Here is a 12,950-nt window from a genome sequence, read left to right as displayed (position 1 = left end):
CACAGCGACGCATTCATAATAGCGCAGAGGAAAAATTACTTGAATGCAGATTTCAGTATTTCATGCACCAGTAAGTATAGAATATGCATTCATCTTACCCTTATTTACTGGTTAATCGTTTTCAAAGAAAGAGCCGGGGGGGAAAGCCCCCCAGCCCAACCCGCTTGCTACAATGCATGAAGAGGAAGCGTGTGCACGCACTGACGCATCGCACTGCCGCCACGGCACCGGTGTTGCACTTTCTGTGGATGTGCCTCGTTCTGCCAAATGTCCGAGGGACCCTCGGTGCATCCCGTAACCACGACTCCGCTCCATCCTCATCCTCCTTCCTACGCCAGCAAACAAGACTCGACCCGTTCGGACTCGGAGCCCCGTTGTAACATAGTGTGATGTGAAGATCAATCAACCCTACCCAGCTCTGCGCTCCTCCGTAGCCACACGTAGCCTGCACTCCCCAGGCCAGACTCCGCATGTGCGTTGGACTTTGCTGCCTTTTGGGGTGGGTTCTTTTGGGGTTGGTTTTGGTTTCTTTTTTTTTATTATTATTATAATTATTATTTTTTTAATTTCTGTTATTATTTTCAGTTTTGGCTTTTGCTGAATGGTGTCATTGAGGCATAATGGAGGCTGCAGTTCCTATGGCAACCCATTTGCACATTCATGTGCGCACCACATCTGAGCACTTCAGAGAAGCAACGTGTGACAGATAATAGCATTTTGGGGAGAGCTGGGGTGGGGGGGTTGGGGGGGGCACACACTTATTATCTTAACCAGCTGCTTGTTCGATACATGTAGATGGCCTCACTGCAGCCTGCCATAAAAGGTAATTAACCGCTTTAATGATGTCAGATTTGTGAATTGTACAATGCAAAAAGCAATGCAAAGCAGATCCGGCATGTGTCTGTACCCAGTATGTATGTACAGTGCCTGCCAACTAAAGAGTAACCAAGACTACAGCTTCTTCTAGCCTGAAATATCAACTTTTATATCTTATTTAAACAAATAGCAACTCTGCATGAATTATGTCTTGGGGTGGGGGGGGGAGGGGGAAGGGGAAAGACCAGTAGGTTTTAATTTTAAAACATGGTATCAGAAATATAAAGAAAACACATTTCTGGCTGCACTTAATTGGAGGTGGGTGGAGGGGGCTCAGCTATGTTAATATATTTAAAGGGAAAAACCCCTTTAACTTAATTCCTCGGGGAGGGGCGGGGGGGAGTTCCTATTTTACAAAGTATTACGCGTGTGGGGGAGGTGGAAAAAAACAATGTTCACGATGAACTTGGTGAGAGGATCGAGCCACAAACGCCACGAGAGCATCATGTTGCGTGGGAGAGCTGCAGAGGGGGGCGACTGGGGAGGGGGCCGCATCCTGCCCCCGGGGGGCTGCATCCCCCTGCACCCCCCTGCGCCGGAGGCGGCCCCGTCCCGCTGCGTGGTCCCAGCAATAAGGGGGGGAGGAGAAGGAGGCCGGGGAAGGGCGCTGTAATAATAAGAGGCTGCGAGTTTAATTAATTAACAAAATTTCTGTATGGGGCACTCTATTTTTAAAAGTCTTTCTAATGCTGTACATTTCTCCTGGAGCCGAAATCATGTACTGTTGGTTGGGGTTTTTGTATAGTGTACAGAAATTGGCGGAATATTTTCTTGCTGCTTTCGGTGATTTATTAACCTAAGGAAAATAGACGAATATAAAGTGTTAGCGAAAGTGAAAGGGAAAAAAAAAAAAAAAAGAAAACACAAAACAGTTTGTGCCTTTTTTAGTTTATTTTTCTGTTGCTATATAATCACTGCACTAAAACCTTTCCGGAGGGGGAAAAAAAAATAACTAGTCTCTTAATAAGGGAGGAATGCGTAAAGCCTAAATTGAGCGTTAATTTTTTATTGGGGTATTTAATTAAAAGAATGACGCTGGTTTTATTTGATACCTGTGCCTTTGTAATGAAACCTCCATACCCTGTCCGAAAAGCCAAACCTGGAATCAATCCCACCAGATCCCACAGACACAGAAGCACCATTGGGTTACTGGGATTTCCTTTAAAAGGCGTGAACTGTCGCTGGTGATTGCAGGACCTGCTCGTGATGCCCTGGAGAGAAGAGGCGCTGCCAAAAATGTGGCCTGCTGCATTCCCCCACCCATACGCCAGGTCCCGGGGATGCGCTGAAGCGAGTCCTCGCCACTCGGCCACCTGCTGCTGAGCAAATTTCTTCCTGTAATGCTCACTTGTGCGGCTCCGTGACCTGTGTCTTTCTGGAAGAAATCCATCCCATTGCTCCCAGCTCCGTCCTGCGCATCCAGTGTCCAGAGGGGAGGGCTGGCTGCCACGTTTGTGCTTTCTGAAGAAGACGGAGAAGGTTGTGAGATGTTGCTGATCCTGCCCCAGCTGGGCTGGTTTTTACTGAGAAATCCCCAGATGCCTGCGTGGCATCCCTGGGTGGCAGCAGAGGGATGGGGAGCAGGAGGTCCAGAGTGCCCAGGGCTGCTGTCACCAGGAGGAGACAAGGCTGTGTGCGTAAAGGCATGAGCAGACGCTGCCGCTTCGTTCCCTGAACATGGAGCCAGAAATTCCAGCCAGCAGACCACGGTGCAGATCACAATGTGATGTTCTGAAGCTGAACCGGCTTTGACAGATCCATCTGTATGCTGTGCCCCTTGCAGGGTACCCCGATTCCACCAGCACTGCATGACAAAGTCAGACCCCGCTCGCTGCCCCAAGCACTGGCTTTGCAGCACCCCCGGCACCACCAGCCCCTTGCTCCTGGCGTGAGCATCACCTCCTGACTGTTCCTGTCCCCATGCAGCGGCTGGGTGGTGCAGAGCAGCACAAAACGGTCATGGAAAGATTTGGACCTACCGCCTGAGCCTCCCGGAGAACCTTTTGCCAGTCATCAAGTCTAATTCCAGCGGTGACTGTCGTCAGCAGATGAGAGGGGCTGCTCCAAACAAATCCTGGTGATTTCTTTAAAAGCACTGCAAGGGGAGGAGTAGCGCAGCCCTCATAAACCTGGGCTGGGTTTGGCTTCATGTGGTGAGCATGATGGGCACTGGGACGGTCTCAGGCTCAGGTGGAGGTGCCGGAGGTGTGCAGGAGTGTCCCCCTGCTGTGCCAAACGCCTGCTCTCACCTTGCTGTGTCCCTGGGCTGCTGCAACCTACTGCCCTCGCATCATGTGCTTCGTGGTCCCACCGCCAGCTGTCTCCTTGGCATCACGGCCGTCCTGCTAATCCCCACCAGCCAGCTCTACCCGAGCATCCTCTGCTTGGTGGCAGTGGGCCAGAGCCACAGCTCACTCAGGAGAGCACCTTGCAGTGTCCAGGGGTGATGCTGAAGTCTCTTTCTTAAAAGATAAGGGGAAATTTTGTGTCAGCATGGCTCAGGTCCGCAGCCTTGGGGCTTTCCCAGGTGCTGAGCTCCCTTGGAGGTGAGTGGGGATGTCCTGCACATCCCGAGCATGCCGGCATCCCAAGCAGACATCATGTTTGATGAGCTCCATGGGAAGCTCAGCCCCTGAACGTAGCCAGGCCAGCGGTGCTGAGCAATCAAAGCCACAAGGAAAGCGCTTCCTAACCTCACTCAAAACCTCTGAGCCGAAGTTTGTTGTAAATTCATGCTGTGCTCTCCCTTAAGCGAAGCAGGCAGCACCTGCAAGGTGCCTGGAAAAGGCAGGTGAGCTCCAGCTCTACCCTGCAGGGATGGCTGGGGGCTTGCAGGGCTCACCCCCCAAGCAGTAGGGCAGCCCCAAGAAAGCCAGTGAGAGTCCTGAGGGCAGATTGCCCAAGGACACAGAGGTTTTGGAAAACCTGTCCACGAGCACTGTTGCCATCCACTGCTTGCTGAGCCTTTTCCATCCGCCCTGTGTGGCTGCTGCCTTTTCGTTTGCCAGATTTCCTGGCTAAGGTGCAAACGGATAGAGCAAGCAGAGGGATCCCAGAGCTGCCAAACACACGAGGGCAGGACCCAGCTCCAGTTACCTCTGAATTAACAATCTAATTTTAAATTTGCTGGGAGCCTGCGTTTCATTAGCACTGGTATAATGCCATTGGTATGCATTCTATTTAAAGCTTAATAAAGGCATTTTAATTCCAAGCTAACTGGAGTCTTGCGGTGGAATATACTGTACTGCACACAGAAAATGAATGGATGGAAGCTAGTAAATAAGCTTTAACGTGCAAAAGGATCATTTTCTCTTTTTTTTTTTTTTTTTTTTTTTTTCACTCCCTCAAAATATATCCCCACAAAATCCTGAGCAGAAGACCCGTGCGCTCTTGCATCCCTCTGTAAAGGAGACTATGCACAGAGATTATTTTTTTATCTCCCACTGAAGAACTGCTGCCTGGACTCTCCTTGTGGGTACCTTCACTGGAAACAGAAGGAGTTAGAGAATCATTCAAATAACAGCGAGTTTAGTTAAAACACAGCGAGCTCTCAGGCAGCGTTTGGAGGGTGATTGCTGCTGAGTATTGTCACACGACGGTCAGCTGCGGGAGAGGGCAAGCTTTTAACACCTGAGTAGTGGAAGATGGGCTTAGTGAGACCAAGAGCGTAAAAATACCTAATGCAACTGTAAATTCACTTATGAGTAACACGTTTCAATGCTGAAGCGGCTACTGCTATGTAAGCATAATGAGCATATGGCTAACATCGTTTTCTATTTCTTTTCCTCCAAAGCTTAGTCTTTTGACTTGTAATATGTATATTTGCTTTTTTTTTTTTAATATATATATATAAAAATATATATAATTAGGTTTAACAAAGCATCCATCGCTTTGTGAGTTGTACTTATGATTGTGCTGGGCTGTTAGCTTTAAGCAGTTTGTGTGCTTGTGTTATTTTATTAAAGCAAAAGTCTTCTCGAGACAAATGCGGTAAAGGTTAAAAAAAATAATAATAATAATTTTTTTTTTTTGGATAGTGTTAAGCAGATGTGTGGTATGCATTTGGGAAAACGTCCAATGTCAGTTGAAACAAACCTGGGGCTTAATTGCTTACCAGAACTGCTCGCGTCCGCGGCGGTGGCTCGTTGGTTCGTGGGCTGAGCCTGCGGGATCCGGGATTGCCCTGGCCAGCCTCGGTCCTGCACCTCCTCTCCCTTGTGCCAGCCCAATGTGAATTAGTCTTGTGTTGTCCGTGTTCAGCGCAGTCTGCACTGTACTTTGTAATGGGAAGCGGCTGCGAGTCCTCAAAGAAATACGAACCTATATTAAAACAGCAATAATTAGCACTGCAAAGCTGGGGAGCGAGGCCGGGGAGAGGGGGTTTCCCCAGGGGGCTCGGCTGGGGGAGGCTGCTTGTCCTGGGGGCTTCAAGGGCGAGTTATTGGGATTTGTGGTGGGAGCCTGTCCACAGGTGGGAGAGAAAACGGTCACGGTCAGAGGAGGGCGAGAATAACCCAGGGCTGCTCCCGCACCGGGGCGGAAAATAGCAGAAAGGAGCTAGTAGAAAGGAGTGTGCATTTCCAGGGGAAGGAGGTGGCAACTGGCACCGATGGGAACCGCAGGGGCTGGAGGTGCAGCCTTCATCCCCTGCTCGCAGCTCCCCCACGAGAGCGGTGTGTCCGTGTGTCCGCGTGTCCGTGCGTCCGTGTGTCCGTGGGTGGTGAGGAGCGAGGCGCCGGGGTGAGCGAGGCGGAGGTACTCACGTTCTGTTCCTGATGGCCGCTGTAACTGTGAAAATTAACCAGACCTGCTGTGATAAATTTGGTTATATAAGGTTTATTTGGTTAATTTTTTATAAGTGAAAACTGAAAAGATGAAAGAGAATTGTAATATGAAAGCAACTGCTGTAAATAATGTACGAATGAATAAAATCTAAAACTTATGTCAGTTTTTTCCTAAACTGTATTGCTGTCAAGTTACTGACTCCGAGTCCAGAGCATGGGCAAATACCACTTGTTCCTGTTTTCACTGACAAATAGGACTTCTGCGTGTGTGTCATGCATTGTCCTTAGGTTATATGTATTATGTAGTTGAGCATTGTCAGTGACGATGTTTTTAGTGGTGGAGGCACATTGGTGGAGATTCCCCAAGCCAAATGTTCTCTTCCATGCACCTGTGCATCCCCCTTCGCTTTGGCTTGTTCCACGTAAAGAATGTAAGTCCCCTAGGACAAAGACCTCACCCCCCTGTCCTGCATTCCCCGGTGTGTGCCTTATGCCCTGAGTTGAGATGGGCTCTCACGATCCCTTTCCCGTACCCATGGCCTTCACTCAGTGGCTTGGTGATCTCCCAGGACAAAGGAGGGAGGCTGAGGCTGGAGCTGGGCAGGTAGGACCATGGGTCTACAGGAACACGAGTGCTGTCCAGTGGCAGTGGATGGGTCCCTTCCCAAAGCTTTTTTTATTTTATTTTTCTGTATTGCAGCTATTCGCAATACTAGTGGCCGAAAAACAAAGCAAAGCAGCTTCTTTTTTCCTTTCCCATCATCTCAAGATACGGTCACGCTCCTCTGGGAAGCAAAGACCTCGCAGAAAGCTTCCTGTTGAAATGGATTCCTCATCAACACCGCAGGATGTTTGCCCAGCTCCCTGAAGTCCTCGCAGCCCACAGCTTGGCATCGCGCATATGTATTTTTGCCAGGATACATTCAGACCCTGGCAGTCCTTGCCACCAAAGTTTTCCAGGTCGGTCTTGCCTAAGAGATAAAACCCATAGTGACAGCAACTCTGTCACTTAGCAGCAATAAAATGTTGGGTGACAACTAGTGGTATGGGAGGAAGATGGAGGTATGGGAGGAAGAAGGAGCTTAAAGATTTCGTGTTTATGGTCATGTATGAACAATCAATTATGTCAATTATGAAGTAATCTGTTAGTTTATTTTAGATACTTTTTCCCCCGTGTTTGACTGCATTTTCAACTTCAGTGAAGCAAATTCAACATCTCAGAACAGAAATGAGAGATTAATCTTCTCCTCATGTGGAGGTCCCAGGCAGCATCAGATGAATCACGCTCTAGAAGAGCTCATTTCTGTCCACTAATGACTGGTGCAGAGTGAGTCTAGACCAGCTCAGTGGTAGATGTCTACACTATAAACACCCGAGGTGAGATCCTACCATGATGTCTAGCTAGAAAAGCTTAATTGCACCTGAGAGCTCAGGGAAGCTGAAGGACTGAAAGTGCCTACTTTATCTGCCAATATTCACCGGGGCTTTAATGTGTCTGACTGCATTCAGCCACCAAAACTTAAAGCTGGGGCAAAGACAAATTACTTGAAAAATCCCGTTTTGTTTACAATCTGGTCCCACTCCTGCTTTGGTTACTTGCATTATGACTTCAACTACATGAAATTGTGAGAATCAATTGATCACCAATGATATTTATATTACAATCTAATTACTCTGATGGATTTTTTTTTTTCCTAAACAAGAGAGAACTGATAGAGTAGGAAAATAAGAATAAAGAGCTTGTTTATTTGTGTTTCTCTAGAGAGGTAGGAGGGACAGAAGAAAGCAAGGTTACAGCAAACTGAATTATCTTTGACTCCTCTTTATTTGTTATCACTCAAATTTTGCCTTGCAGCAATGCTGAATAATAGCCATAAAAAATAAGATCATTCTTTCAAATTAGATTCTTTGGGGACTGCTTCAGTTTATATTTCATGGTCTTAGATGCTCCTGTGACTTTCTGAGCTGAAGACAGCTTGTTTCTCAGACACAGGACAGGATCCTCTGTACGAATAATAGGGCTTCCAAGATAAATCTTTTGCTCTTTTGTGCTTGCTTCTTTGTGGAATGGTAAAGAAGAAGCAAAAGGCAAAGAAGAGAAAAAAGTAAATGCCTAGTCTTACAGGCCCTGGCTTCGTGAGGCACTTTTTTAATGAACAGAAGTAAAAGCAAGGAGCCAGAGGTCCACAAAAATATCTAATCGTGCGCTAGGTAGACATTTTGGCAGAGCATCAAGGGGAAGAGGCAGAAGGTTCAGTAGCAAACCAAGCTTCACCACCAAATGGATCACAAGGAACGATGTTATCATCATTGGCACCAACGAGTGTCTGGGGGGAAGACAAGCAAATGGTTCCAAATGCTTGTTCCTGGCCTTTGTCTAGCAGGTAAGGTGAGAACCATCCGTTGTGGTGTCCCAGCAGCGATGAGTTCCTCTGCCTGCTCTTCAAGGCTGGGAGGTCTCAGAGCTGCTGCAGCCCAGATCAGGGGCAAGGTCAACCCTTCAGATCCAAGAGGATCATGTCTGAAAATGAACTTAGGATTGGATGCTCTCTGTCTCTGATGTGGATTTTCATCTTTCATTTTTACGGCCATAGATGAGCCTCTATCCAAGAGGGCAGTCAATCCTGTTTAGACTGTTTGGTCTGAGGAAAGCCCCCTGCATTGAAAAATAACCTCATGCTACATGTAACACCTGCACAGATAATGGATAATTTTTTGCTCCAGCTCAGAAGGTGGGTGAGGGGAACCCAAAGCCCTAAAACCTTGTGCCAAGCCTCTTAAAGCTGTATGAATGACATACACTGAGGGATCAGGCTTATGTCTGCTACTGTGGATGCCCTAAGGCAAGGCTTCTCCGGCTCACACTGATTGCACATAGGTAAATCCCATCAGGATTACACATAGACACAAATGCAGGGTAGCTATGCAGTTCTTCCTTTCATTTTAGTGCAGTATATCCAGCAAAACATCACCTGAAACAGCTTTGAGGTTAACCACAGAAAAGAATACGGCATTGCTTTTTTATTTGATTCTGCTTCACAGATATTGTAAGGAGTAGTTTTCCTGTTCAAAATATTTTCTAATGCAAGGATGATGCCTAAAACAGGCTTCTCATGATTGCTAGGTTTGCATGTATGGCATCTAACTACTAATAAAGATATTTACATTTAAATAACAAAGAGAAAGGAAGGAAGGAAGGAAGGAAGGAAGGAAGGAAGGAAGGAAGGAAGGAAGGAAGGAAGGAAGGAAGGAAGGAAGGAAGAAAGGAAGGAAGGAAGGAAGGAAGGAAGGAAGGAAGGAATCACACTGAAAAATGGTTTCTAAAAGTGTTTGAAATAGTTTGAAAACTTTCCAGTATCCATCATTCTATTTTGGCTCCCAGTCAGCAAAAACTTGTATGGCTGGCCCTTGAACACATTAAACTGCAGCAAAAAAATGTCTGTGATATGCCATTAAATTTTCAGAAGGCTGAGGGGGTTCTCACTGATGCTGGTTCTGAGCAATGTTGTCATTGCAATGTTGGTCTCCTAATGTCACATCACCCCTATGATTATCACACGCAGACCCCTTCAGTCTGGCCATGGGGAAGATGACTGCGATTGCAGTTCATGCGTCAGGGCTGTGCAGTGTTCAGAAGGAGGATTGGAGATTTTTGGGCATCCTGGCAAGATGCCCTCACTGTGACTTGCAGAAATACTGCATTCAGGGAAGAGAAATGCAGGTTTTTTGCCGTCATTCTAATACACTTATTTTTGATAAGTGAAACCTCTGTAAATATGTGATTCTGTTGGCTAAACGTAAAGACCTAGTATCATTTGAGACACCTATACCTAGGCAACTTGAACCGAGCCCAACCCGGCTGCATGCACAGCTTTGGGGAGTTAATAAGCTGGAGAGGCAAAGCAATATCGTTGTCTTCCCCCTTACTTTCAGGCTGAGTCATTTAGGTTTATTCCATGTTATGTTTGCATAGCAGAAGTGAAGAAGTCACACAGATAGCTTGAGCACTTGTGAGCTCTGTAGCCTAAAAAATAAATATCCTTTCCTGCAAAGGGGTTGTTTGTCTTCCTAGAGACTGGACATGTCTGAGACGCACGACTCAATCACATGATTATCTACTGATTCCACAGCAGCCTTTTAATTAATTATCAGTGTCATGGCACTTCTGGTCTTAGGAATGGGCCCCGTCCATGCATAATTAAAAATAAAGATAGATTTCAATTGAACAAATAGTAGTGAAATGACCAGGGTAGGTGATAAAACAGCTCCTTTGTCATTCATTTAAGCAAAATTAATCCAAACACTTCCATATGCTAATAAACTGCAAAATTATTCACTGAGATGGTTTGTTCCTTCCTCATGTCACAGTGTCAAGGGATTTGTCACCAACGCTTCCGCACAGATTTTCAGCATTTTTTGCATATGTAAAGACGCCTTCAGGGAGAGCAGCACGGGAGCTCAGGCCCTACAAAAAGCCATGTCAGACATGTAAGAGCTGTGGGTTCACCATGCTCCAAACATGTTAACAAAGAATAAAATGTCCAAATATAGCTATGAGTCTAATAAAGGCTGTGGATTTACACACTGGAGAAGCTGGAGAAGACCAATTCAGGCCACTCTGCTGCATCCAAGCCCCTGAGCTCCTGAATCCCTGCCAAGAAGGAACCCGTGTTACGAGCATGGAAGCACTTGCTGAAATTCGGTGTAGCAACTCCATGCTAAGTTTACTGAGACATGAAGTTCTTTGAAGTAAGATACCTATCACAGTGTTATTTTCCTAGTAAAACATTTTAATTAAGGAAAGGCATTTAGTTCCTACTCAATTATTATTTCTGGGAACGCTACCAGGGTTAGACATTTAACTTGTAAATGCCACATATTTTGTCAGTCCTGCTCGGTCTAATAAAGCCTATTTATCACTTCAACCCACAAACTGTCCCAACTATGACAAGCCCGATGTTTCCAGTGGTTTATTTTAATTTCCAACCCTCACTTTAGTTTAAAAACAAGGAGATGAGAGATCTGCTGGGCCTGGCACTGGAGTCCTTTGGGGTGGGCTGTCAGATGTCACTTGCAGTGTGGGTGCATCCCAGTCTAAGGAAAGCAAGACGTGTAAGACCATTTCCTACAAAACCTACCTGACACAGCCTGCCTTGGAAATTGCCTCCTGTGTGTGCCTGTACCTGCTGTCCCTGCCAGAGGCTGCCCTGTCACCACCCTGTGCCATGCTGATGGAGTGGGAGGACTGCTGGGGCTTTCCACAAGGAGCTGACCCCAAAACTTAGTTCTCTGTAAGCAAAAATCAGGAGCTATCCCCAAGGAACAGAGAGAGGAGAAACGCCTCAGCCTTTAAGCATGAAGGCGTCTGGAAGGGGACAGGTACATCGACCTGCTGGGCAGGTGAAATTTCAAACCTCAGGCAAGAAATTGTGCTGCGCTCCGAGGTGTGCTCTGGAAGGGCTGCTGGGAGCCACCCCCTGTTGCAGCGTGGTCCTCTACGCCTCCTGAGGGTGCCAGGCAGGTTTTTGTAGCATAAAGGATGCTTGAGGGCTTTGGATTCCTGCACTGATGGCAGAGTTCAAAACCCTCAGCACCAAAGGGTTCAAACCCTTGCTGTTATCTGATTAATTATGGGAAGCAGAAACATCTGGGCTTTTTGTAGCATCCTCACGCTTTCTGAGTCCAGTCTCTCCCACGCCAATTTCCTTTAACCTCTCTTTTACCTGCTGGACTCTCTCATATCATGAGTCTTTAGGGAAGGGAACCCACATTTTTTCAATTGCATATCAAGAAGGGTTTTCAAAACTGGCTTTTAATGCCGTAGCTTTATGAAGCAGGCGATGTGATGGTTTGCTTCCCCATCTCTTCAAGGCTGGGAAAGGGAATATCTGGAACTCAAACACTTGGTCTACAATGTGGGGTTTATGTATGCAGTGAGAGGATTTGGATCCCACAATTTCCCCACTATTAATAATGTGTTTTGCTGCATCACAACCAGGACAATACTTAAAGCTGGCAGATTTGGAAAAGAACATTTTGTATAAAAAGACTTTGCTGTCGCTGGGAAAAGAATGTCCTGAGGCTAAGAAACCCAAAACTGTCATTGGCAGCTGCTAGGTACTGAAGTATCAATGAGCAAAAGGAGCAGGAGGTGGAGGGGGGAGCGAATAACACCTACTGCAAAAATCATCTATTGAAAGAGCTGAAATACAGGAAAACTAGAAATTAGTTTTAAGGCACAACCACACCAAAATAGCAGAAATGCTCACTCCTGAGTCAGAAGGCGATGGAGGGGGAGTGGGGCACACCTGTCTCTGCATTAGTGGGGAGCACGAAGAAGGATGGGGAGGATGGGTGATGCAGGAGTGATGCTGCAAGGAAAAGGCCTTGCAGCTCACGGGCAGAATACATGCATTTCTCTGGGTTGTACCTATGGCAATTACACAGCTGCGAGTTAATTCTGCTTTGCTCTGATTTACATACAATGACATTTAAAAGAGTGAAGCATTCCCTGGACCGATGCTCGGAACCAAAGTCTTCTGCAGGGTACAGTAACTTGGAGGCCAGACAGCCGTGCTCTTTTCTTTTCTTCTGAGCTCAGCCTCTGGCAGAGCAAATATTGATTAGTTCATACGCGGTGGCCAACCCCAAGAGGGAGCACAGAGAGCTCCTCGGCAGAACATCCTGTAATCTGGTGGTTCGTGCATTCCTGTGGATGATGGATGTTGAAAGCCTTTCAGGGAGAAAGGTTTCCTACACTTTGCAGATAAAAGGACGGGAGCAGCAGCAGCATCCATTGCTCTAGCTGCCTTTTGAAGGCAGGCACTGCCTCCTCACTGCTCGAAGGAAAAGCCATGAATATTAAACACCAGGCGGTGAGTCCCAGAAGAATGCACTCAAATCCCAGAGGCACACTTTCCTGTCCATAGATTTTATAATTTTATTTTGTTTTTGTTTTTGTTTTTGTTTTTTCATAGGCTACTTAGGCATTTAGAGGGCTGCCAAACACAGGCTAGTTCTTAGTTCTTAGTTCGTTTTATGGAGTGCTAAGTGTATATCTGATCTGAAAAATGCTCCGTGACACCAGCAGTCTGCCAGCTCTGGCTGCTCCTGCCAGGCTGAGTAATGCTGAGTAATCCTGATATTAACAGCTGATGAAAAGAGGGGTCGGGAGTTCATTTGACCCAAGCTGGACTTCTAGATAAGCAAAGATAAATTGCCCAGCTCAATAGGTCATTTACAAACTGGAACAGCTCTCTGTGTGGAAAGGACATGCACGCAGAGGCCATG

The sequence above is a fragment of the Aythya fuligula genome, chromosome 4 (assembly GCF_009819795.1).
Source record: "Aythya fuligula isolate bAytFul2 chromosome 4, bAytFul2.pri, whole genome shotgun sequence".
Classification (NCBI taxonomy): Eukaryota; Metazoa; Chordata; class Aves; order Anseriformes; family Anatidae; genus Aythya; species Aythya fuligula.
The sequence above is the reverse complement of the archived record's forward strand: the minus strand, read 5'-3'. Positions refer to the sequence as shown.